The 25,449-nt window shown below is 44.9% G+C and overlaps 1 protein-coding gene across 2 annotated transcripts in view; it reads left to right on the top strand.

Moving 5' to 3' along the window:
* Positions 1-19,177: 19,177 nt before the first annotated feature.
* Positions 19,178-25,449, top strand: part of SACS (sacsin molecular chaperone) — a 64,998-nt gene continuing 58,726 nt past the window's right edge. Inside the window, exons 1-2 of one of the 2 annotated variants that reach the window (XM_063331224.1) lie at positions 19,178-19,386; positions 20,239-20,268. The gene's annotated coding sequence lies outside the window, so the exon portion shown is untranslated. The remainder of the gene's footprint in view (positions 19,387-20,238; positions 20,269-25,449) is intronic. The other variant, XM_063331218.1, reaches the window with a different exon arrangement.

Raw genomic sequence — 25,449 nt, 5'->3', positions numbered from 1 at the left:
TGTTCACGTCTTAACCCTCACCAAGGAAGCCAGGAGACCGGTCTTACTCCAAAGCGGTAGCAAGCCACACGAACAGCACAGTGGTGGCATGAATACCTCCACTGTGCAGATGAGAAACCTATGTGCAGGAAAACGTAAATTGTTGTCCCAGAAGCACTAAGCCTATGTCTAGACACCATAACCTGGGAAACATCTGAGTTTCTGACTCAGGATGTGCACAAAGGCCATGTCTGGATCCCATTTTGGGGTGAAGCCCATGTGCATACCAGCCATCCCTCCCCAGATCCCTGGTTTCCATAGGAAGGACACCTGGGGATGTGAGCCAGGCTGGAGCTACAGTCAGCCCCAAGAGATGCCCAGCCTGGCCGGGCAGGGAGCTGGATGCAGATGGTGGAGCACCTTGGCAGTTAGGTGTGCCTCAGGCAGAGCCACATAAAATAAAAATAAAAAATCCCACCTTTACAATGCTAACGGCAGTGCTCAGGTGCAAATCTGTCCTCTGTGGGCCCAAACATTTATCAGGATTAAAACGTTCAAATGGTTCTCAGTGTGCAGGAACAGTTTTTAAATAGGGTGATGGGGAAATGGTTGGAATAGTTCCACTATTGTCCAGAGCCCTTTGCTGGATCCTGGGAACAGCACTTCCGTGCAGCCTCCCTTTTCAATACGCAGAGGCACAGGGCGGATTCATTAGGCATTTTGGAACGCGCGATGTTTATTTTAAAAAATCAAATGTCTGCTGCATCATGGGTGGGTTACTGATGAAGTGCGAGATGTTTTAAAACTCGTTGAGTGTATTAAAGAAGAAAATGAATGGATGCTTCGAACTGAGAATCCTGCTTGTTAGCATTGTCTTCCTTTAGTGCTACGGGCAGGGACCATTTAAGGACATAAGCAATATAAAGTTTATGAATAGAGGTAATATGGTCTATATTATCCAAATATGGTCTTTATTACCTCTTCCCACAATTGCTGTCTTTATGTAATTATTTTTGATCTGTACTACTTTTAGCATAATGGTCTATAGCTTTTCCTAAAAAAAACTATGATAAAGCTACTGCCCGATGTAAAATATTTTATGAAAAATCTCATGACCATTCGAAGCCAAAACTTTACTGTTATTTGCACCTCAGACTTCAATATAGCTGTAGGATTTATGCCTACTCAACTAATCACATCTTTGGAGAGCACATTAATTTAAAATCGCGCCTCGAAATGTGTAAATTCGCAGATGTTAATGATTACGCACATGTTTTCTCTTACTGCTTCAAAGCCAGCAAAGGCCAAATTCTGCTGTAATTTGTACTGCAGATTTAATATCAATGAAGTGAAAAACCATATTCAGGGACTTGTTGCTTTTTGCAGGTAATGGGGCATTTCTGGACACGTCTGTTTTGGAGAAGGAAGTCCTGCCCTTGGGTGATAAGGCAGCACGAGGGTCATTGCCGAATGTAAAGCCAAAGGTGTGCAGAAGGTGAAAAGAGAGGGCAGAAGGCACCTCCTGTACCCCATGGCAGCACCTGGGTGTTGGAACCACTGTCTACACGTTACGGAAGAGAAGGGAAAAAAAAGAGCAAATAAAGTGGCAGGTGAGAAAGATGTTAATACCCAAACGCAAAAGCAGTGGTGATCTTTGCATACTAAACACATTCGGTTGCCGAGACTTCAGCTGGTGTAAGGTAAGCCAGTGTAACCAGTGTAAGGGAAGATACTGAAATATGAAAAAAATACGCCCCTCTATACAAATAAGGGTGATCACAAATAGTTTCACAACAAGTAGAAATGTGTGCCCTATGAAGAATGTTTTCATATGCTTTTCTTTCTTTGAAGCAGATGTAAACATATGAGTTTGCTCAAGTTCTTTCTATATGATTGCTAAGATTTTTAGAAAAGGCTAGTCTTCAAAACCCAATTCGAGGTTGTATATAAGCCCTCTGTTGCACTTTCCATTTGCATTAGAAAGATCCACTAGACACTCACAATTTTAAAAAATTTAAATGAATCGTTTAAGTACAAAGCGGCCTGACTCAAGGCATCTGCTTCTGAATTTTTTGCTCTAACCTCTGCAATAGCTCTTTTTAAGGGGCAGTTTCTGTTTTCTATAAGTGGAATCATAGAATCATCATAGAATCGTATAGGTTGGAAGGGACCTTTCAGATCATTGAGTCCAACCATCAACCTAACTCTGACAAAACCATCACTAAACCATGTCCCTCAGCACCACATCTACCCGTCTTTTAAATACCTCCAGGGATGGCAACTCAACCACTTCCCTGGGCAGCCTGCTCCAATGCTTGATAACCCTTTCAGTGTAAAAACTTTTCCTAGTATCTAATTTAAACCTCCCCTGGTGCAACTTGAGGCCATTTCCTCTCATTCTATCACCTGTTACTTGGGAGAAGAGACCGACTCCCACCTCTCTACAGCCTCCTTTCAGGTAGTTGTAGAGAGCGATAAGGTCTCCCCTCAGCCTCCTCTTCTCCAGGCTGAACAACCCTTAACTCCCTATCTGGGAATTAAGCAAGATTTTTTAGGAAGCTTAGGAAAAGAAACATTTAAGTCTACTGACTATATTTCTCAGTGTCCTAATCAGAAGTCACTTACAGAATTTTGGAGGCTGTAAGTCAACATGTTCTCCAGACCCCTCACCAGCTTTGTTGCCCTTCTCTGGACATGCTCCAGCACCTCCATGTCTTTTTTGTGGTGAGGGGCCCAAAACTGGACACAGTACTGGAGGTGGGGCCTCACCAGTGCCGAGCACAGGGGAATGATCACCAGGGGAATGATCACTGCCCTAGCCCTACCCACCACACTATTCCTGATGCAGGCCAGGGATTTAATGCGTGTACAGGTACACATGCACACAAATATCTTTCCTATCTCTTTGATATCAAGACAACAGGCCGGTGCCAGGGCTAACGGCACTACTGTAAGGCATCAGGCTGGCACTTCATACAGGTTGTAACTCACTGCCTGGCCTGAGCCCATGCAGCCGAGCTGCTGTCGCCCTTTGGGAAGGGCACTCCTCGCCCACTCCGTCGCGGTGACAGTTACACCACGAACATGACTCCTGGCTCACCGCACGGTAGTTTTGCAGTGATGGCCACGGTCCAAATGCCTGATATACTTAGCATCAGAAAGTAATTCAAATTCTTTTAGTTCATGTCTTTGGTCTGGAAATTTATTCCCCTCTTCAGTCACTCTTTAATGACAGGATAACATTTTTCCCTTCTAATCAGCCACTTACAAGGTTACTTCATTTCCCCCCTAGGTCATCTAGTGCTAAAGCATAAGCGTTTATGACTAGCTGCATGCAAATACATGCACCCTGCTTTGTGTATTGCAGCACATGGCTGAGGTATGTTACTGCGGCATCCTACATTCACATTCCGGCCAATTCAGCAGTTTCACTTGGTAACAACGCTAGGGACTTACAGAACATTTCCTATCTGGGAATTAAGCAAGATTTTTTAGGAAGCTTAGGAAAAGAAACATTTAAGTCTACTGACTATATTTCTCACAGTGTCCTAATCAGAAGTCACTTACAGAATTTTGGAGGCTGTAAGTCAACATGTCATGACGAGGCACTATGTAAGTTTTGTGCAAGCCAAAGCTGTTCCCCTGGTGCAACGACGATCTTGAATTGCCAGGCTGAAGTTGTTTTTCCGTAGTTTGAGACTCAGTTTGATGGGCGAAGATGCAACGGGAGCCTGGATTCACCACCCCAGTTGGTGCGAACGGGCTGTAAGAGGCTTGGGCTACAGAGTCTCTCTGCGGCTTTGACGTCTGCTGAAGTGGAGCTCACAGCAGGACTGGGCCCCAAAGGACCTGCTTCTCATATTATGCAGTATCACTGCAGGCAGAGGAAGCTGAGGAACCAGATTTTCAGACGCTACAAAGGGCACTATTGTGTGAACACTCCGAGGGTATTGAAGGGAGAGGTCCAATCCTGTACGGTATTTTTACAGGTGCTTAATTTCAAACATGAGAACAACCATACTGATGTCAATGAATCGCTTATGAACTCAAAATTAAACACATGCTTTGTTGGATTAAGGCTAGGGCACAGTCTTGCCAAATTTAGCCCCTGGTTCTTTCTAACTGTACAACTAGGCCAACCTGTTCCTCGCCATTCCCTTCTGCAATGGTGATTAATGTGCAACGAGTTGGTCTCTCAGATGTCTTTTAAATTTTTTTTTTAAAAAAAGGTATGTGACAACCGTTGAGATGCAGCATTGACCAAAAATAACAGGGAGGCTAATATGCAGCCACCTGCGCCTTCCTTTCATGTTGATGAATATTGCACAGATATGTGTCGCTTTCACTACCGTGAATCATTATTTCACATTAGCAATTTGGCTGGAGCACACCCCTGCCTGAAGTCATCTGGATGCCTACCAAAATGCAGCTCAGAATATGCTTCAGTGAAAGCATATGGAAAGCAGTGTGTGAAAAGAAGGTACAGTGCATGTCCATTTGCCCGGGGCCCCCGCTGGCACCCAGAAATTTGCACTTCCATTATAATTTTAAAAGTAACTTTGGAGGGAACTGACAGTAATCGAGTTTATTTGAAGTCTTAGCAGAGACAGAATATTTTTATGAATTATTCTGAATATTTGGTCAATGCCATCTTTTCTAGTTCTGGTTTTGTTAGTTTTGTAAACTTACTATCTATTAAAAGAAGAACGTATATAACATCAGTCTTTGCAACACGGGGACTTAGAACTGCAAACATGAGACAACGAGGCAGGAATTTGCAAGTACCATCATTTAAAATACCTTCTCACGTAAAGGAACCCCAAGCGCAATCACGCGCTTATGGTGGACAAACTGCGAGCGGACTCTGCTCTCTGCTGGATGTTATCCTGCAGCCTGGAATGGAATTCATTGGGGCGGTGGGGGGGAGAATTCCAACGGAATACATTTGGGGGGGGGGGGGAATAAATCAAGTCCCGTGTGCTTAGTTTGGCACCCGAGTTTGACGCAGCGCCGCGCTGAAGCCGAGCCGCGCTGCGCGCCGTGCCCCGCCGGCCGGAGGTGCAGCCCCGCACACGCCGCGGCGGCCCCCGGACGGGGCTGGGGGGACCTCTCGTGGTGGAAACCGAGGGAGCGACCCTGCGTCCTCTTCTCCCGCACACGGACCCCAGAGCTCTGCCCACGGGTGAAGCCCCGCGGAAACGAGAAAGCCAACGCGAAGTGCGAAATGGCGAGAAGAAATTAAAAAACCGCTGTGATTACTACTTGACGGCATTGCTGGTTTACACTTGGGTACCTGGCCGTATTTTAAAAACATATTGCATGAAAAATCATACTTTTATGAGTAATTGGTGCCTATATTCCTTGTATATATAAAAATTTCATTCCTTTCAGTGACACGCGTTCCCAACAGAAGTGATTTTCCACGCCGGTTTGAGGGACCTGCTTCCTCAGACAGCAATGCTGCATTTCTTTATCTCTGTCTCTCCCTGTAATACTAGTTTTGTGGAGTTTAAAAAAAAAAAAAAAAGTGGTTTTATGCTTGTATCATTTAATATTTCTTGTTTTCTTCACTGCATTCTGGATTTTTTTGCCCTCAAAAATACCTGAACTATAAGTTTGAAGAACAACATTTGAAGTACTTAGAATAAAATACCTGTGCCTCTGCTTGGGGTGTTTTCTAAGAAGGTGATATGGCCGACAGCCCAGCTGAAGTGCCTCTAAAGCAATGCTCACAGGATGGGCAACAAACAGGAGTTGGAAACCACCATGCTGCTAGAAAGCTATGGCCTAGTTGCCATTATTGAAACCTGGTGGGACGAATCCCATGACTGAAGTGCGGCTATCAATGGCTACAGGCTGTTCAGAAGGGACAGGCGAGGAAGGAGGGGTGGAGGCATTGCCCTCTACATCAAGAAATGGATAGAGTGTGATGAGCTGTCTCTGAAGAATAGCCACAAGCAGGTTGAAAGCTTATGTGTAAGAATAAGAGACCAAGGCAACAAAGGGAACCTTCTGTTCTTGCCTACTACAGGCGTCCCAATCAAGGGGAGCCTATTGACGAAGCCTTCTTACTCCAGCTACAGGAGGCATCACGCTTGCAGGCACTCATCCTGCTGGGGGACTTGAACCACTCCGACATCTGCTGGAAAAGTAGCATGGCGTGCTGTAGGCAATCCAGGAGACTCCTGGAATGCATTGAAGATAACTTCTTAAGCCAGGTAATAGACAGCCCCACCAGAGAGGATGCAATGCTGGACCTGTTGGTCACCAACACAAGTGAGCTAATTGGTGACATCAAGATTGGAGGCAGCCTGGGCTGCAGTGACCATGTACTGGTGGAGTTCACAGTCCTGAGGGACAAAGGTCAGGGGGAGAGTAAAGTCAGGATTCTGAATTTTAGGAAAGCAAACTTGCAACTCTTCAACAAGTTAGTGAATTGGACCCCCTGGGAAACTGCCCTCAGGGACAAGAGAGCGGAACAGAGATGGCAGATCTTTAAAGACGCTTTCCACAGAGTGCATGAGTGCTCGATCCCTACCTGTAAGAAATCAGGAAAGGAGGGCAAGAGGTCAACATGGCTGAGTCGAGACCTGCTGGTCAAACTAAAGGTCAAGAAGGAAATGTACAGGCAGTGGAAGCAGGGACAGGTATCCTGGGAAGAGTATAGCGATGCTGCCTGGTTGTGTAGGGATGGGGTCAGGAAGGCCAAGGCACAGCTGGAGCTGAACTTGTCAAGGGATGCAAAGAATAATAAGAAGGGTTTCTACAGATGTCAGCCAGAAAAGGAAGGTCAAAGAAAGCAAGATGAGCAAGACTGGCAAACTGGTAAACAACGTACAAGGAGAAGGCTGAGGCACTCAGCAACTTTTTGCTTCAGTCTTCACTGGCAACCTCTCTTCCCCCACCTCTTGAGTGAATGGACCACAAGGCAGGGACTGGGGGAGGAAAGCCCCTCCCACTGTAAATGAAGATCAAGTTTGCAACCACCTGAGGAACCTGAACACACAAAAGTCTATGGGGCCTGATGAGATGCATCCCAGAGTCCTGACGGAATTGGCTGATGTAGTTGCCAAGCCACTCTCCATGATATTTGAAAAGTCATGGCAGTCAGGTGAAGTCCCTGGTGATGGCACAAAGGGAAACATTGCACCCATTTTTAAAAAGGGTAGAAAGGAGGATCCTGGGAACTACCAACCTGTCTGTGCCTGGGAAGCCTCACCTCTGTGCCTGGGAAGATCATGGAACAGATCCTCCCAGATGCAGGACAGGGAGGTGATTTGAGACTGCCAGCATGGCTTCACCAACAGCAAGTCCAGCCTGACCAGCCTAGTAGCCCTCTATGATGGAGTGATGACATCAGTGGACAAAGGAAGAGCTATGGATGCCATCTGTCTGGACTTCTGTAAGGCCTTTGGCACAGTCCCCCACAACATCCTTCTCTCTAAATTGGAGACATATGGATTTGATGTGTGGACCACTGGTGGATGAGGAATTTGTTGGATGGTTGCATCAAGAGGGTAGTGGTCAACAGATGGAGATCAGTGACAAGTGGTGTACCTCAGGGGTCTGTATTGGTACCAGTTCTGTTCAATATCTTCATCAACGACATAAACAGTGAGATTGAGTGGACCCTCAGCAAGTTTGTGGATGACACCAAGCTTAACGCTATCCCAGCTAAAAGCAGTACACCAATTTTAACCTCTTTTGTTTCAACTTATACCTGCTGTCTCTCATCCTCCTGTCCTGCACTGCTGTGAAGAGCCCGGCTCCTTCTCCTCAGTGACCTCCTTGTCAGCACTGGGAGCTGCTGTTAGGTTCCTTGAAGCTGTCTCTGCCCAGGCTGAACAAGCCCAGTCCTCCAGCCTCTCCTCACAGGGGCAGTGCTCCAGCACCCACTGCCTTGGTGCCCTCTGCTGAACTTGATCCAGTTAGTCAATGACTCTCCTGTATTTGGGGCCACAAATTTGGATGCAGTAACCTAGATGTGATCTAATGAGTGCTCAGTAGAAGGGGTTAATCACATCCCTTGGTCTTTGGCTCTGCCCTTGTCATGCAGCCCAGGATGCTATTGGCCTTTGTTGCTGCCAGGGTCACTGCTGTCTCATGCTCAGTTTGCTGCCAACCAACCCCCAGGGCCTTCTCCTCAGAGCTGTCCCCAGCCAGGCAATCCCAGCATGTGCTGGGGCCAGGGGCTCTTCCTTTCCAGGAGCAGTACTTTGCATTTGTCCTTGAATTTCATAAGGTTGGACCATTCCTCCAGTCTCTCTAGATCCCTCTGAATGGCCTGTTCTCAAGTGTATTCACTCATTCACATTCACATGTGGTGTCATCTTCAAAATTTAATGAGAAATAAATCCATGCATGTAGGCAATAGATATGGCTACATGATTTTTTTGCAGACCACCATGAGCTCGCTCTTTCCCTGCTCCAAGTGTTTATGTGGCATACAGCCTAAGCTAATATACTTTGCCTCTCAGCAGTGCGTGATAGTTTGGGATCAGGATTGTGCTAATCCCAGCTAAATAGCTTTTGGTTCAGAGCACAGAAAAATTGAGCTGTGTCTGCTCCGACGTCCCGTATGAGTGTAATATGTAAGTCCACCAAAATGCATGTTCCATTAGCTCTGGTGGAGCTCCTGAATCAGGAAAACTGACAAGCCTGAAAGATGCAACATCGTGATAAATGGATCTGAACCCAGTGATGGTAAGAAAACCGAAAGTGAGAATATTAATTAATCCGAAGTCACTTAGAAGAATGCTGAAAAGAAATCATTATCTATCACCAAAACTGAGGACATGTTATCCTAGTTGTCTGATAGAACATCATCACTGTTTGCGATTTCCAGCATGATTTCAGGCATATTGAATAATATGCCTCCCAGCCACCCAGCAACAACTCCCCTAGCTTTTGGCAGGCTTTGGGCTGTGTGAGTGCTTATGGGCATCAGCAGAGCTGTGCACGAAAGAGCTTCCAAGTCCGCTGGCATTGCGGTTGATGGCAGCCTTGTTTCAGAAAGGGATATGCCATGGAAAGGCATGTCAGGCTCCTGATACCAGTGTGCAATAACCTAAACAGGCATTCAGAGCGCAGTGTTGGGAGTCAGATGCTACTCCCAAGGGTGGAGAGAAGGTGAGTGAATTGATACTCCCTGAAGAGATGCCTGTTGGCTTCCAGAGATCTCTAGTTAGACCCAGGGTGACTAACAAAATGCACAGTCTCTATGTCTATAGGGAGGACCAGATTAACTGTACAACTGTACAATAACTTCTGCTCACTGTTATCTTGCAGCCACTGCAGTTTATAATAAAGAGTGGGCGTTATCAAAGTCAACAGCTGATGCTGTAAAGGGTCAAAAATCTAAGCAAATAGAGCAAGCAATAGCCTTAAAGTTTCATATAAGGTGTAGCTAGAAATGCAGTGCAGTTCTGCTAGAAGAGACCTAGAAACAACTCTGGTACAAAGCCATCAGACAATCACTGCCTGAGAGACACAGGAGTGATAAGTACCTTTGATGGAAAGAAACTGAGAGCAGCTATTAGAGATGGCACCCAATGAAACTGTTTTTTTCTTGTAGACCCATCTTAGTTACCTAACAGAAAAGAAGCTTTTGTGTCTGACATTTTTGATGGGGTAGATCTGCTAGGCTCACATTGGGTCAAATCACAGGCTGTTAGGAAACACCATGAAGCACCTGTAGAGTGCACCTGAGTAGAGTGCTACCATTGAGCTTAAGGGCTGTGACAGCATCAGAGGTAGGGGTGCCGCTATGGTCATTATTTTATTTATTGTTTTATTCATTATTGTATTATTTATATTACTTGAGAGCTCCATCTAAAATCTAACCCCTTTAGAGAGTCATAGAATCATAGAATCACAGAATGGTTTGGGTTGGAAGGGGCCTTGAAGATCGTCTAGTTCCAACCCCCTGCCATGGGCAGGGACACCTCCCACTAGACCAGGCTGCTCAAAGCCCCATCCAGCCTGGCCTTGAACACTTCCAGGGATGGGGTGTTGACATGGGGCAGGGACACCTCCCACTAGACCAGGCTGCTTGAAGCCCCATCCAGCCTGGCCTTGAACACTTCCATCCACAACTTCCCTGGGCAACCTGTTCCAGTGTCTCACCACCCGCACAGGAAAGAATTTCTTCCTAATGTCTATTCTAAATCTCCCCTCTTTCAGTTTAAAACTGTTACGCCTTGTCCTATTGCTACACTCTCTCGTAAAGAGTCCCTCCCCATCTTTCCTGTAGGCCCCCTTTAGGTACTGAAAGGACATTATAAGGTCCCCCTCGGAGACTTCTCTTCTCCAGGCTGAACAACCCCACCTCTCTGAGACTGTCCTCATAGCAGAGGTGCTCCAGCCCTCTGATCATCTTCGTGGCCCTCCACTGGACCTCTTGCAACAGGTCCATGTCCTTCCTGTGCTGAGGTCTCACCAGTACTCCAGGTGGGGTCTCACCAGAGCAGAGTAGAGGGGCAGAATCACTTCCTCCGACCTGCCGGCCATGCTTCTTTTGATGCAAACCAGGGTCTGTCTAGTAGCTTAAAATACCGTCTGGTAGCTTAAAAATATCTTCTGCTTCCTGGCTATCCATGGGTATTGCTGATGATCAGTCATATTTTTTCTTCACCTTCCTTTGATAAACAAATTAAGCAGGTTTAATTTCTCCTTTCAAGGTGCATGTTTTTCTAACTGTATTGCTAGGGCTTCTCTGAACCCATTCTCTGCACCTTCTCAGCATCCCGATTAATCAGGGTTAAATCAGAATCGTGTAGACTCTTGGGAATAGCTCTCACTCACTAATAACTTCCCATTTTCTGTCTCCTGTAAATCACATGTTCTTTCTTCATGTCTGTACCACACCAACAGATAATGTTTATTGACAATCTTGATGATAATGATTATGATTATCAAATGATTTTATAGATTTTTGAGACATATTTATAAATAAAATACATAAAATGACATTCTATGTATTTATATATAGAACACATACATAATATAATACACTCATGTTTGATATATTGTTTTATTATTATTTATGATAGTAATTAATAATCTTTTCTCTGACTGCGGGATGGAGGCAGGGTGCAGGCTTGTTGACACTGCAGTCTGACTCACGCCACCGGTTTGTCTTCAAAACCCTGTTTAACAGCCCTCATTTCACACAGCCGGCTCTTCTGTTCTGTCACGATCCCCACTGAGCAGGTACAAGAGAGAAAGATGAGAGATCCCTGAAATGTTTCCCACAGCTTTACTTATATCTGCTGAGGTGTGTGGAAGTTGTTACACATGGGTCTTTTCACCTTTCTCTCCTGAGCATATTTCTTTGGCATTTAAATCATGGTAAATAATATATTAAACAAGACTCTGCTCTGACTTTTGAACATAATGATTAATGCTAGCTCATGCCCATCTTACATTCTGTGTGATATCATGTTTAAGAAGGTATTAGCTACCATTGCTCAGGTGAAACATCTCATGTAGGAAAATACCCTTTCATAAATAAACCAAACTGCAAGTGAAACACCTCTGAGCTGATTACTGCAGAACAACCTGCAAAAGCACAAAACTAATCCTGCAAAATTTTTCAAACACTTTGCATGAAGTATCTCCATGGTAAACAAAGAAAATAAGCCCATAGCAGGAAAAGCTGAATCTGTGATTTGCACCTATGTTCACCACAATAGAGCACAGGGAAGTCTCCATGCTGGCATCCTTCCAGATGGAAACTATATGGAGTAGCTGCCTTGAAGTGAAGTAGAATCATAGAATCATAGAATCATAGGGTTGGAAGGGACCTCTGGAGACCATCGAGTCCAACCCCCCTGCCAGAGCAGGGTCACCCAGAGCAGGTTGCACAGGAACGTGTCCAGGCAGGTTTTGAATGTCTCCAGAGAAGGAGACTCCACCACCTCTCTGGGCAGCCTGTGCCAGTGCTCTGCCACCCTCAGGGTAAAGAAGTTCCTCCTCATGTTTAGGTGGAACTTCCTATGCTCAAGTTTGTGCCCATTACCTCTTGTCCTGTCCCCAGGCACCACTGAAAAGAGCCTGGCTCCATCCTCCTGACGCCCACCCTTTAAGTATTTATAAGTGTTGATAAGATCCCCCCTCAGCCATCTTTGTTCCAGACTGAAGAGACCCAAATCCCTCAGCCTTTCTTCATCAGAGAGGTGTTCCAGTCCCCTAATCATCTTCATAGCCCCTTGCTGTACCCTCCCCAGCAGTTCCCTGTCCTCCTTGAACCAGGGTGTCCAGAACTGGACACAGTACTCCAGGTGTGGCCTCACCAAGGCAGAGTAGAGGGGGAGGATGACCTCCCTTGACCTGCTGGCCACACTCTTCTTGATGCACCCCAGGATGCCCTTGGCCTTCTTGGCCACCAGGGCACATTGCCTGCTCATGGTCATCCTGTTGTCCACCAGGACTCACAGGTCTCTTTCAGCTGAGCTGCTCTCCAGCAGGTCAGCCCCCAACCTGTGCTGGTGCATGGGGTTACTCCTCCCCAGGTGCAGCACCCTACACTTGCCCTTGTTGAATTTCATAAGGTTCCTCTTTGCCCAGATCTCCAGCCTGTCTATGTCTCTCTGTATGGCGGCACAGCCTTCCGGTGTGTCAGCCACTCCCCCCAGCTTTGTGTCATCAGCAAACTTGCTGAGGGTGCACTCTATCCCCTCATCCAGGTCATTAATGAATATATTGAAGAGGACTGGACCCAGTACTGACCCCTAGGGAACACCACTTGTCACTGACCTCCAACTAGACTCTGTGCCCCTAATCACGACCCTCTGAGCTCTGTCTTTTAACCAGTTATCTATCCACCTTCCTGTCCATTCATCTAGCCCACTCTTCCTGAGCTTCCCTATGAGGATGCTGTGGGAGACCATGTCAAACGCCTTGCTTAAGTCAAGGTAGACCACATCTACCGCCCTCCCCTCATCTATCCATCCAGTCATGCCATCATAGAAGGCTATCAGATTAGTCAGACATGATTTCCCCTTGGTGAATCCATGTTGAGTACTTCTGATAGCTTTCTTTTCCTCCACATGCCTTGAGATGACGCCCAGAATGAGCTGTTCCACCATCTTTCCAGGGATGGAGGTGAGGCTGACTGTCCTGTAGTTCCCCGACTCCTCCTTCTTGCCTGTTTTGAAGACTGGAGTGACGTTGGCTTTCCTCCAGTCCTCAGGCACCTCGCCTGTTCTCCAGGACCTTTCAAAGATGATGGAGAGCGGCCTAGCAATGACTTCCGCCAGCTCCCTCAGCACTCTCGGGTGCATCCCACCGGGGCTCATGGATGTATGTGTAGAAAAGTAGATAAAATGAAGAGTAACAAATTGCCAGGGTCACATGTTTCACCTGGCCGTTTTCAAAAAGAAGTTAATTTGAGAACTCAGGAACTAAATACCTGAATGACTGTCTATGCTTGTAATTTCTGTTTCAAACTCCTTTGGTTCCCACAGGGCTGGAAAGCGACTGATGAGACAGTTTTTCAGAAAGGGTTCTAAGAGGGAGCTGAGGAACAACAGACTGGTATGTTCAATATCTGTACAGGACACTTTCACAAGATTTCTACTGAAGAATACAATTAGAGGACACATGAATAACTATGACATTGGGCTAAAGTCAACATGAATTTTGTAAATGCAAATCATACCTCATGTACCTGGAAATCCTGTCTACCTAGATTTCCAAAGGCATTTGAGTTCATTGCCAGAGGTTTTTAAGAAATTGTAAGTGGTCACAGGATAATACCACATGGATATCTGGGTAGTTGATTAAAAGACAGGAAATAAAAAGTAACAGTAAATGGTCAATATGCATATATGAACATATACCGTAGAATCATAGAATGGTTTAGGTTGGAAGGGACCTTGAAGATCACCTAGTTCCAACCCCGCTGCCATGGGCAGGGACACCTCCCACTAGACCAGGCTGCTCAAAGCCCCATTCAGCCTGGTCTAGAACACTTCCAGGGATGGGGCATCCACAGCTTCTCTGGGCAACCTGTTTCACTGTCTCACCACACTCATAGTGAAAAATTTCTTCCCGATATCTAATCTAAATCTCCCCTCTTTCAGTTTGAAACCATTACCCCTCATCCTGTTACTATATGACCTTGTAAAACATCCCTCCCCATCTTTCCTGTAGGCCCCCTTCAGGTACTGCAAGGCTGCTATAAGGTCTCTTCGGAGCCTTCTCTTCTCCAGGCTGAACAACCCCAACTCTCTCAGCTTGTCTTCACAGGAGAGGTGCTCCAGCCCTCTGATCATCGTCGTGGCCCTCCTATGGACCTGTTCCAACAGGCCCATGTCCTTCTTGTGCTGAAGATTCCAAAGCTGGATACAGTACTCCAGGTGGGGTCTCACCAAAGTGGAGAAGAGGCGCAAAATCACCTCCCTCGACTGCTGGCCATGGTGCTTTTGATGCAGCCCAGGATACAACAGGCTTTCTGGGCTGCAAGCACGTGTTACTGGCTCATGTTGAGCTTCTCATCAACCAATACCTCCAAGTCCTTCTCCTCAAGGCTGCTCTCAATCCATTCTCCGCCCAACCTGTATTTGTGCTTGGGATTGCCACGACCCAGGTGCAGGACCTTGCACTTGTTGAACTTCATGAGGTTCGCACAGGCCCACCTCTCAAGCCCGTCCAGTTCCCTCTGGATGGCATCCCTTCCATCCAGCGTCTCGACCGCGCCACACAGCTTGGTGTCATCGGCAAACTTGCTGAGGGTGCCCTCAATCCCACTGTCCATGTCTCTGACAAAGATGTTAAACAGCACTGATCCCAGTACTGACCCCTGAGGAATGCCACTTGTGACTGGTTTCCACTTGGACATCGAGCCATTGACCGCAACACTTTGAGTGCAGCCATCCAGCCAGTTCCTTACCCACTGAGTGGTCCATTCATCAAATCCGTGTCTTTCCAATTTAGAGACCAGGGTGTCATGCAGGACAGTGTCAAATGCTTTGCACAAGTCCCAGGAAGATGACGTCTGTTGCTCTCTCCTTATCCAGCCAGGTCTTTGCATCAGCTGTTTCCCACCTGCCTCAAGGAAGCAGAGAGGGCTGCAGTGCACTGCCGTAGTTAATACTTCCACTGCCCTGGGCAAATGGGGTTGGTCAGGCTGCACAGTTCTGGCCGGGCTGCATGCCATGGACTGACAGAGCGGGCATTTACATTTTAGTTAGAGGGTGAATACATCATCATCATCATTGTTTTAATTTCCCTACTTGGAATTCTTACTTGATAATCCAGTCTTTTTGTGACTCCTCCCACCCAGACGATATGGTAAATTTTCATTATCATGGTGGTACAAATGCACCAAAATATGTTTTTCTTGTGATTCCATGAATATTTGAAATATGCATATATATATTTCAATTATGAAAAGTATAGTTAATGAAAAAGCAGCATGTCAAGTTAATCTGAGCCTAAATTAAATTCTCAAAGGACTATACAATTCCACACCATTGGTGGTGCTAACACTAATAGCCTGGGCTGGCAACACACTAATTACTCTGGCTCTAGAAGACCAGGCTGGTATTCTAATCAACCAAACACTAATAGATGCCTTGCTGGCATTATAATTGTCATGGCACTAATAGCCTGGGCAAGATGGTATTTTAATCATCCTGGATCACAGCCTAGAAATGTTAATTTTTAACATTTCTGTCTTTTTATCAAGGTTAACAAGAGGTCTACTGCAGCTATGATCAATTACAAAATGCAGAAATCACTATTTTAACTTAAAAAGAATCAAACTTGGGGAGTCTTGGCACTCACAGTAGTGGACACTTTTCAGTTATATCACCTCTTTCCCACCTTTCTTCTTTTTTTTTAAACTTCTTTTCCCTGCAGCCCCTTTAAACCACATGTGAGTCACTTGAGAGAGCTGGAGTGGGCTGTGCCGGAGTGTTTGCTGTTCTAAGTGTTCTAAGGAACTTACTACAACATCCAACTAATGCAGTCCCAGATATTTTACCTCACACGATAAAAACCCTCTATTTCAAGAACATAGTTCGGATTGTCAACAACTCGGCTTATCTTTAAATGCCACTAATTAGTAATCTGTTGAAGATTCATTGACTTCAAAGAGTGCACTTCATCTTTGCTGTTACGTAGTGACGGTCACTAACAGATGGATTCGGCAGGAAGATTTTATGGCCAAGCTTTGTTTTCAATCCCCATTAATTTGAGGTGGGAATGCAGAGGGCTGGGGAGATGGATTAAACAGGAAATTGCCGTTTTTCCTCCAACAGCTGAGGAGTGCGATATTGCAATGCCTGGAAAAATTTAATCAAATTATTGAGGAATCGGAGCTCTCTTTACAAAAATTAACTGTGGCTAAGAGTTTGAATTTTGTTTCATGTTTCTTGTAATGTCTGGGTCACCTCTAGTGAGATTTTTACACAACGTTGAAAGCAGTTCAAGCTGCCTCATAACTTCTGAGGGTGCGTTGCAGGGGTTGGTGATGGCACGTGGTTTTGTCTGTCCCCAGCCCGGCGCTGCCCGGTGGGAGCCCATCTCTCCCCACCCTGCCACGAGCACCCCAGGGGCAGCAGGGGATGCGGGGGGTGTCCTGTCTGGGGAGGAGGGAGGTGAAATAAAAGTGACACAGAAGTAAGAAGAACGGTCCTGGCTGTGGGAGGAGGCGGGTGAATTTCATAAGGCATCAGCCTCATGGGCGACGCGTTTGAGTGGCTGGCTGCCCTTCACCCCTGTCAGCGCCCATGAAAGTCACACCAAACTCAGCAGCAACAACGAGCCTTCTAATTTTACTTGATTTTCACAGCTGGGATGGTGAATTCATCAATCGACTACTTATTTTCGCCTTTGTTTTAAGATGTCCCTGGAGGGAAACTGGCCCTTCACCTGCCTCCCCCGCGGGAAGCCCAGCTGCTCTTTCCGGCTCAGTTTCCAGACACAGGGTCGCCCTCAGCTCGTGTTCTTCCATAAGAAGATTGCTAACAATGCTAGCAGTTCCCAATCTATTTTTTTACTCTAGGAAGGGAATTTCAAAGGAGGACTCTTCATGCCTGCTGTTTTAAAAAGGATTTGAGCACTTTGCGAGAGAATATTTTCTAAGTACTCTCTTTTCAATGTCCTGTCCCCCCATTGCCTCCTATCCTTGCGATGCTCCCTGTGTGTCATCTGTGGCTTCATTCCCACCCCCCAATATGGATTTTTTTCATGCTTTCAGGGTCTGACATTGATAAACAGGCCCGATGCCATCCTACTGACCTCTGTGGCCAGCAGGGCCCCGGGCAGTCGCAGCCGACACGCGTGCCCCGCGCGGGGAGCGAGCCCTCATTCTCAGCATGCCGCCGCCGTGGAGCCCACGCTGTCGGCAGCTAAACTTAGGAGCAGCACAACAGCTGCGTGAGATCATTGTCCTGCAGGAGCTCATCCAGCGGGGCAACGTTGTGGAGACTGGCACCGCATGTTTTCCTGGCCAAACAGTCCGCTCTGCCTGGTTACGACGTCTTCTTGTTTACTTGAACTTGGCGAGGATTGAGTGACCATGGTGAACTTCAGAAAAGCTGTGATGCGATCACCAGAAAAATGTGTTTTCCCTGATCTCTGTGCTACAAAAAGCAATGTTGTAAGGCCAGCTTTCTTGCTTATTTATGCTCAGTACCTCTTGACCTTTCACGATCAGGACTCTAAATAGAAGGATGCTGGCCTCCTCCCGTCTATTGCTTGGGATAACACAAATAATTTCAGTTACTAGCAGATGTACTTTAACATGAAACAGGCTGCTTTTCCTTGGAAGATTAATATATCCTTTTATACAATGCTGCAGATGCCTCAGTGTTTCCAGTGCCACTTTAACCTTCAACATGAGAGAAGTCAGCCTCAGCTCCTTGGCAGGAAAACAGGTTTTTTTAACCAAAAGCAGCAAAGTCATAGTAAAGTCCAGGAGTTCTCTAAGGAGTCATCCTCTGTACGAAGCTGCAATAGCACTGTGTTTTCTTCCTGTCAGTATCTGTTTTCTCTGCCTCTGCAGGCGTTACCCTGTAGACAAGCTATTTCTAGTGCATCATCTGTGCAGCCAAGGACTACAGAGGCAAAAGAGAGCTCCACATTCCCTAGAAATCCCTGATCTCATTCTTCTGGCCAGCCCTGAAGCTCTTGTGAAGTTCTATATTACTATAGCATTTTAAATGAAGACTGAGAGAGGTTGGAAGGGTGTGTTTTTGGCAGTGGGTTGCTGCCCCATGGGGACGGAGAGGACCCTGCACTGACACGTGGAATTCAAAGCAGCAGGACTGGCAAGATTAGAAGAGCTCTCAAAAGAAAGTTTTCTTGGTTTTCCTTGGAGGACAACCTGACAGGTTAACATGGGTGACTAAGGTGAGAGATCTTAGATCTAAAAATCTTAGAAATGCCTTAAACAGTTCAGTCTGATCTTTGTTTCTGTTCAAGGTTGTACCTGAGATCCCCAATGCGTCTGAGCTCTGCTTCGTGCCACGCTGATCTCATGAATAGGAGTACGAGTGCGAAGTACATAAGGAGCTAAGTTTTAAAATGAGCAAGTGCTAACAGCTACCTGTGCCAACTTGGAAAAGAGACACCAAACTCAGGATGCTATTGGTAGCACACAGACTTCTGAGTCTTGATGTAATCAGCACCAATAAAATTAATCCAAGGCAGTCCTAAAGAGTGCGAGCATTGCACACTGTTGGTAAAGGAGAGAAGCAGAACAGTAAGGGTTTTTACTAAAGCTGCTACACAGACAGAAGTTTTCAGAGGGGACTTCTTCAAAATGTGAATATTTTAAATGTAAACATTCTTTGACACAGATGGATAGTTCAAGCATGAAATAAATAGATAGAAAACCTGCTACTTCTATTGTATAAGCTGAAAGAAATGCAAAAAGTGAAGAAATAATGCAGCATAACACCAGGAAGTAAATTTGAATGAAACAGAACAAACCACAAAACTAGATCTGTTACGGGAGACATTTACTTCAAACACAAGTTATGCCAGGAATAGCATATCTTCAAAATGTGTTATCCGTCTCGGTATCCTTCTCTATCTAACAGCTACCCTGTGCCTGCAGTTTGTATGGTGCTTCTGAAACCTGAGGTTAGTCAGGACCATATCTCTTTAAAAAAAAAACAACCACAGACAAAGAAGGAAAAACCCAGGCTGGGAAGGGGGAGCCAAAGCCTCTGCTGCATTGGGCTGTTTGGATACATCGCTGCTGCAGCAGTGGTCACGCATCCCTCCGCAGCCTGCTGATTTTGCAAAAGAGCGGGGGGAAAAAGCATCGTTCTGTGGGCCAGATGCTGTCAACCACAAGGAACCAATGGAAGAACTGGCACAATGAGCAGACAAGCATGTGGAAGCAGTTTATGGAGAAATAGTTAAATACCGAGCTTTGTCCCGGCCGATGCTGTAAGTATGAGCTCAATAAGCAGATCCCGTGGTCACTGCAGTTGTTTGTGGGAGATGTTTTATGGGTGTCCCGATGCTTTTAACACTCACAGGTGGAGAGAGCATCGACTGTGTCACGTTTAATAGTGCATTTAGGCAAATAGCTGTATTGTCTGTGTCTCTACAGGATTTTTGGGTGACTCACGAGCTGCAGGGCGCTGTCAGGGTGGGTGAAGCGTAGGACTTTTACACATGAGCTTGTTCTCCCCTCCTGGTGGCTTGTCTGGGCTCCACTCCGGAGGAGACGTGCTCGCAGATTGCTGCAGTACCACCCTCCCTGTGCAAAGGCCTCTCGCTCAGTGTCAGTGCTGCCTTCAAGCACTGGGATACACAATACATATTTTCACGCTACAATGGCTGACTTGATTTAAAAAAAAAATCCTAGAATTATTTGTTACACAAGCTTACTTCATGCCAAATGCTCTATTCTTAATTTTTTCTTATGGATGCAATTGCATAAACTTATGAAAATCCAATAGCTTTGTGTGTTGCCATTGGGAGACTGGTTCTTAACACAGCTCTCCCAAAGAGAGTGCCAAGTATGATTTATTACTCAAAGGAATGAATATTTTCCTGTCTTTGGTCTGTTTCTAGCTGAAGTAGCTGTATGTATTTTTAAATGTAAACATTTGTTCATATGGAAATACAGTGTCTTGTTCTTCGTCGAATGATTTGATGCTTTTTATTCTGCATATGCCCTAATGATCTAGTACAGCTTTAAAACCAAGTAAAAAAGCAGAGCTAAAGCAAGTTCACAGCACTGTGTTTCTCAGTAAATTTTTTTTGGTAATCAGGCAATGTTTTTTATTGTAGCTAAACTATGTGTGTCAGCAGAGTAAAAAAGTAAGTAATGAGTATTTCCCTTTTTATTTTATGAGAATATTAATTTTGCTTTCATCTAAGCATAAGACTGTGGTGATTCGCTCTAAAACAAAGAATATCCCCTATTCGATGGCCTCTGTGGTTATACCTTGGTACTTACCCAGCCGCTGCAGAAACCCCTGGGAGACCTCTCTCCAGCAGCAGGGGAGGTACCAGCGGGGCAGCTGTGATGAGCAGCCTGCGCCGGCGTGCTAAGGAGGGTGAGTAGGTGATGCCAGGAGAAGTCTTCTTTTGTGCACCTCTTTTGGGACTTGGCAGAACTGCAGCTCCTGATGGTGATGTAGCTGCAGGTCACTCCACACTTATGGCCCTATCATGCTGGTCACCTCCGTGGGAACATAAGGCAGAGCCTCCCTTACACTGAGAAACCCACAGGGAAGTTTTCCCATCGTTGCTCTTGGAGTTGCCTTCACCTCGTATTCTCAGAGGTATTACAGCTCCATCAGCTGTTTATTTGCAAACTAGTTTCTTATTGCTTGCTACCAGAAACTGAATTAAAAGAGGCCCAATTTAGCCCTTAATGAGCTTATAACAAAATACCGTTACCCAGGGAGTGCTCCAGCAAGGAATGTGAATGCAGAGGCTGTGGTATTGTTAGTGTTCATTCTTGCCCCTTCCTCTCCCCCGTCAGGATTGTCACCCTCCCAACACCAAGCAGCATCTCTGGTTGGGAACAGCATTTCCGAAGAGAGTGATCATTTGCATTGTCATGTGAGCGTTGTAAGAATACAAAAAGGGTACAAAACCCCAATGCCACATAGAGAATTTCTGTTCCCATACTGGAAATGTGCAGGACCATGATATAATTTAATTAGATAAAATTGTTTCATAGGCTGCCTACTGTCGTGTGAAGACAGTGGGAAAAGTTCAGCTCATGTGTACTTCCATTGTTTTCAGCAGAATTACACCGGGGTGAATTTGGCATTTTTTGGGCCAACTGGAAAACCTTTTCCTTCTCTGTCCCTCTTTCTTAATTGTTTGCCTGTTTCTCAGACGTGAGTTTTTAATGGCCTCCAGGGCAACAGGCCCAGATTCATAAAAAAGATAATATGGAGGAAGTAAGATGCCCAAGTGAGGACCATGCTTGCCTGAGGCTCCCTGTAAACTCAATGAAAACACAGGGGCACTTCCAGGAAAACTGATAAAATTAGCCAGTGATCATTGCGCTTCACAATGTTTGGGGGACAAGTTGGACCCTACGCTCAAAAGCACGGTTTCTAAAATACTGGATTAGTTTTTATGTTAAAATATACAAAACTGTAGGTTTTTATAATCCAAAAGAGCATTTTCTTGAAGAGTTTAAATGGTGTCTAGCTGCCCAGTTTGTATGAACCCTTGGATTAATGCACAGAATTGAAAAAATACATGCCAGATTTTGAAGCATATGATCTTTTGGAAGATTTAATCTTTTTAGAAATAAGTGTTAATTAGTTCAGCAATATTTTTTGCTATACACACAATTATTCAGCAATTATTTCTGCCTCAGCTAAGAAATATAACAAGTTGCACATTAATCTGGTGCAGTAGATTTTCTCTGTAGACCATATTCAGATTTTTCTTAGAAGCGTGTATTTAACGGATATATTTGCATTTTAGCAGTCTTGAACTAAATCTTTAAATGGGATGGTCTAGTTTATTAGCATTTTTCTCCTCCTTTTTGACCAGCTCAATAGAAGATAGTCATTGCTTGGAATTCTTAGCAAGTATGCTGTAGGTTGTGATGGAGGTACACCAGAGCTGTGTGAGGAAGGAAGGTTTCACACTGCCAGTGAAGACCTGCATATGTTTACGCACGAAGAAATGAGCAGCCATGAATGTCAGACCAGAAATAAATGAGGCTTAGTTGTCTTCCCTAAACTTACCTGTAGAAATTTTCTCAACCCAGGTGAAAACAAAATTAAAGGCTACATTTCTGGTAGGCGATGATTACATTTAGGACACTATGGGGCAGGTGTTTTGAGCTCCTCTGGTGACCTCTCAGGAAGGCATGAATGTGCCCCAGGCTCCTCTCAATGGTAAGGTTTAGCCTCTTTTCTTACAGGAGAGCGATACAGCTGGTTGCATATCCCAATCACCACCTATTTGAGATAAGACAGCTGGTGGAAAATAGTAAAGGTCAGAGATTTAACGCTCTGGTCTCCCATGAAGAAGGAAATAATAATGTTAGTATTTAAATTACCTGTTTTAGTTAAAGCTTCAGTGAAGCAAAAGGAGCAGCTTGTACCTTGTTTTAGGACAGGCTAATTTACCTGTCTGTCTCTTCATTAGTTATATATGGTACACGGTGGAGCTTTGCAGCACTAACAGCAAAATTATTGTCAGGTTTTAACTAATGTAAGCTGAGATCTTGAGCAACATGATAGTAGCTTCAGAGTGGTCTGATGTGCTTTACAACTAGGCACCAGCTGTCGCCGAATCCTGTTCCATAAAATTTGCACTATGAAAGAAATTGCTAATGTCAGGAGATGTCTGGAAACCCATTGGGAGAGAAGGGGAATTGCAGTACTGGGCTCTCAATCCTCGCTTATGCTACCTGTGCCTTCCCCATAAACAGCCCCCTGTAAACCTTCCCCTTCCTTCTCAAATTTCTCCTTCTATATTGTTCTTTTTCTCTGCCCCAGGCCAATTCCTATGTGAATTATCACTTCTGATCAACTCTCATGAGGTCTTTTTGTAACAGCGGTGTTCCTGGCTTGCCCCCAATCCACCAGCAGCATCTCACATTTCTCCTACTACCCAAATGTGAGTTTGGAGGCCCTGGCTGTATCTGTGCTGCTAAATACGAGAGCTAGGGAAGAAAAACCTGCTTAGGTCCTTAGCACTTTGGTCCCTTTGAGCTCAGAGGTGCAGCCCAGCTCCTGCCTGCATGGACCAGGACAAGCATGTGCTGAGCCAGGTTCTCTGTCTAGAGCAGTCCACAGACAGGGGATGGAGCGGGCTGTGCACTGGAGGGCAATTTTTCTTTGCACCGTAGAGTGATGTGGAGTCTCTTTCCAGGCACTAACAAGTAATTTTCACCTCATTACCTTCATGATCATGTTGGACTGGCATTGGAAATGCTTCCCTGGCTCTTGGCATAGGCTGGTGTTACCCCAGCGGTCCTGTGCCGTGCAGTAGCTCAGCCTAACGGTGTTGATCCACCAAGGCAAATTAGATTTAAGAGTTGAATAACTTAAAGTGCTTTCTGGTTTGCTTTCGTTACTTGTGTCAATGCTAAACACATGTCTCTAAATCATACCGGTTGTTTGATGTTTATACAATGTATGTATATGTACACGGGGACTTCCCCCGAACAGCAGTAGTTGGGTGGAAAGATCATCACTTTTGGACATATACAATTATAGACAATAAATAATTTGTTTACGTATGTTAGAGAGCACTCCCTTACTGCAGAAAAATGGATCATTGGACCTGAAAGAGCTTTTTCATCTCTTTTGTGATGCCACAAAACCAGATTTATTTCAGTTTCTCATTAGCTGTGACAAGGATGATGTCAAACAAGTTGTGCATGCCCTGTCTTATAAATAATAAATGAGAAGGACCATGTCTTCTCTTTCTCTAATGGATCAGTGTTATAGCTGGATAGAAAGAAGCTTGCTTTATGGAACGTAATGGAGTAACAACATTGCTCAGACTCAGTTGAGTGCATTGATCCCAGGGGCTCCTGCTTGCCCCTTCATCTTGATCTCTGGCATCTCTCTCATCACGTTGTAAAATATTACTTGGATTAAGAGAAATAACAATAAGCTCTTAAGGTTTTAGAAAAAAACAACCTAGAAATGACAGCACAAAGTGCATGTTCTTTTTGGCCAACGTAAACTTTATAATATAAAAATCTTCCAAATACTTTTTCAGGGGAGCTTTATTTATTAATTATTAATTTATGAAACTCCAATCTGAAATGTGCTTCTCATTTCTTTCTTTCTATTGCAGTGCTTGCAGAGAGAGCTTTGTTGTTGTAAGCTTCTCATTAATCATAATTTTCACTAATAAGGTGCTGTTTAATCAAGTAGTTCAAAACACTCTGCAAACACTCATGATTGCAAGTTTATGATGCCCCTGTTGCTTAAGATAGCTGTTCGTGGATAATGATATTTCTGTTTTGTATGCTGAAACATCCATATTCAGCCCCTTGGTCATTTGCTTTCAGCGTTAAGCTGCCTTTTTAACCTTTCTAATTAGGAAAAAAAAAAGAGCACTGAAACACCTGTTTAGAAAGTAATATCTAGAATTAGATATGTTGTGAAGCAATAGAAGAAAAGGAAGAGATGTCAAATCATGGACACACCAAATCTTGGCGGTTTCTTCTACGAATATTTTTCAGCACCAGTTGCTGTTGCCAATGACACCTGCTAAACAAACAGGCTGCATTTCAGAGCGTTCACACTGCTTTGCAGCATCAGCAAAGGAGTTAAGTATTCTCAGCTTTTAAAAGATTTTCTCCCCACTGTCTTGGCATGCTATATCAAGCCAAATCTCTGTGTTAATCTTGCTTCTGCAACATTTGGCATTCCTAGATGAAAATTTTCAGCATAGTGTGTCCCAATTTAGAGACAAGCCCTCCTACTTATGAAGAAGAAATTCATATAGATAAATTCCCTGCTTAAAAGCATGCTAGTCATAGACAGAAAATGCCATACCATTTGTCGTCAATTTTGGCTGACAAATGGCATAGAGGTGAAAATACTTCTGGTCATGTCTGTCAAACTCTCTCCATACTTGTATAAGTATGTAGTGATCTTCAGAGCCTCTTCCTGCTGCTTTTATAAGAAACTAGGCTTGGTGGAACAGAAGAGAAGAAAGAAAATGTATTTATTTTTTATTAATATTAGCAACCGAAAATAAAATTTGGCCTTGCAACAAATACTTCAGAAGTATTTATCTGTTGATCTGAACAACACCTTTTGCCAGGTAAACGAACAGTACTCGTTGGAGCTCGTGTCACTTCCGAGTCTGTTTCTGAAACAGCTCCCTGTACTTTGCAAGAAGATTTGTCTGGCTGCTATATGGAATCGTTCTGGAGAAAGAAGACAGCCTGAAAGATATTCCCCACTTCTTTCTTATGGACCTGCCTCTCTCCTTGACATGAGTTATGGAGGCACGCAGCACCAACTCTGTGGTAGTGACTTTATGCTATAAAAG

This window comes from Chroicocephalus ridibundus, chromosome 1 (assembly GCF_963924245.1).
Source record: "Chroicocephalus ridibundus chromosome 1, bChrRid1.1, whole genome shotgun sequence".
NCBI classification, from domain to species: domain Eukaryota; kingdom Metazoa; phylum Chordata; class Aves; order Charadriiformes; family Laridae; genus Chroicocephalus; species Chroicocephalus ridibundus.
This window is presented reverse-complemented; position numbering and strand designations above follow the sequence as displayed.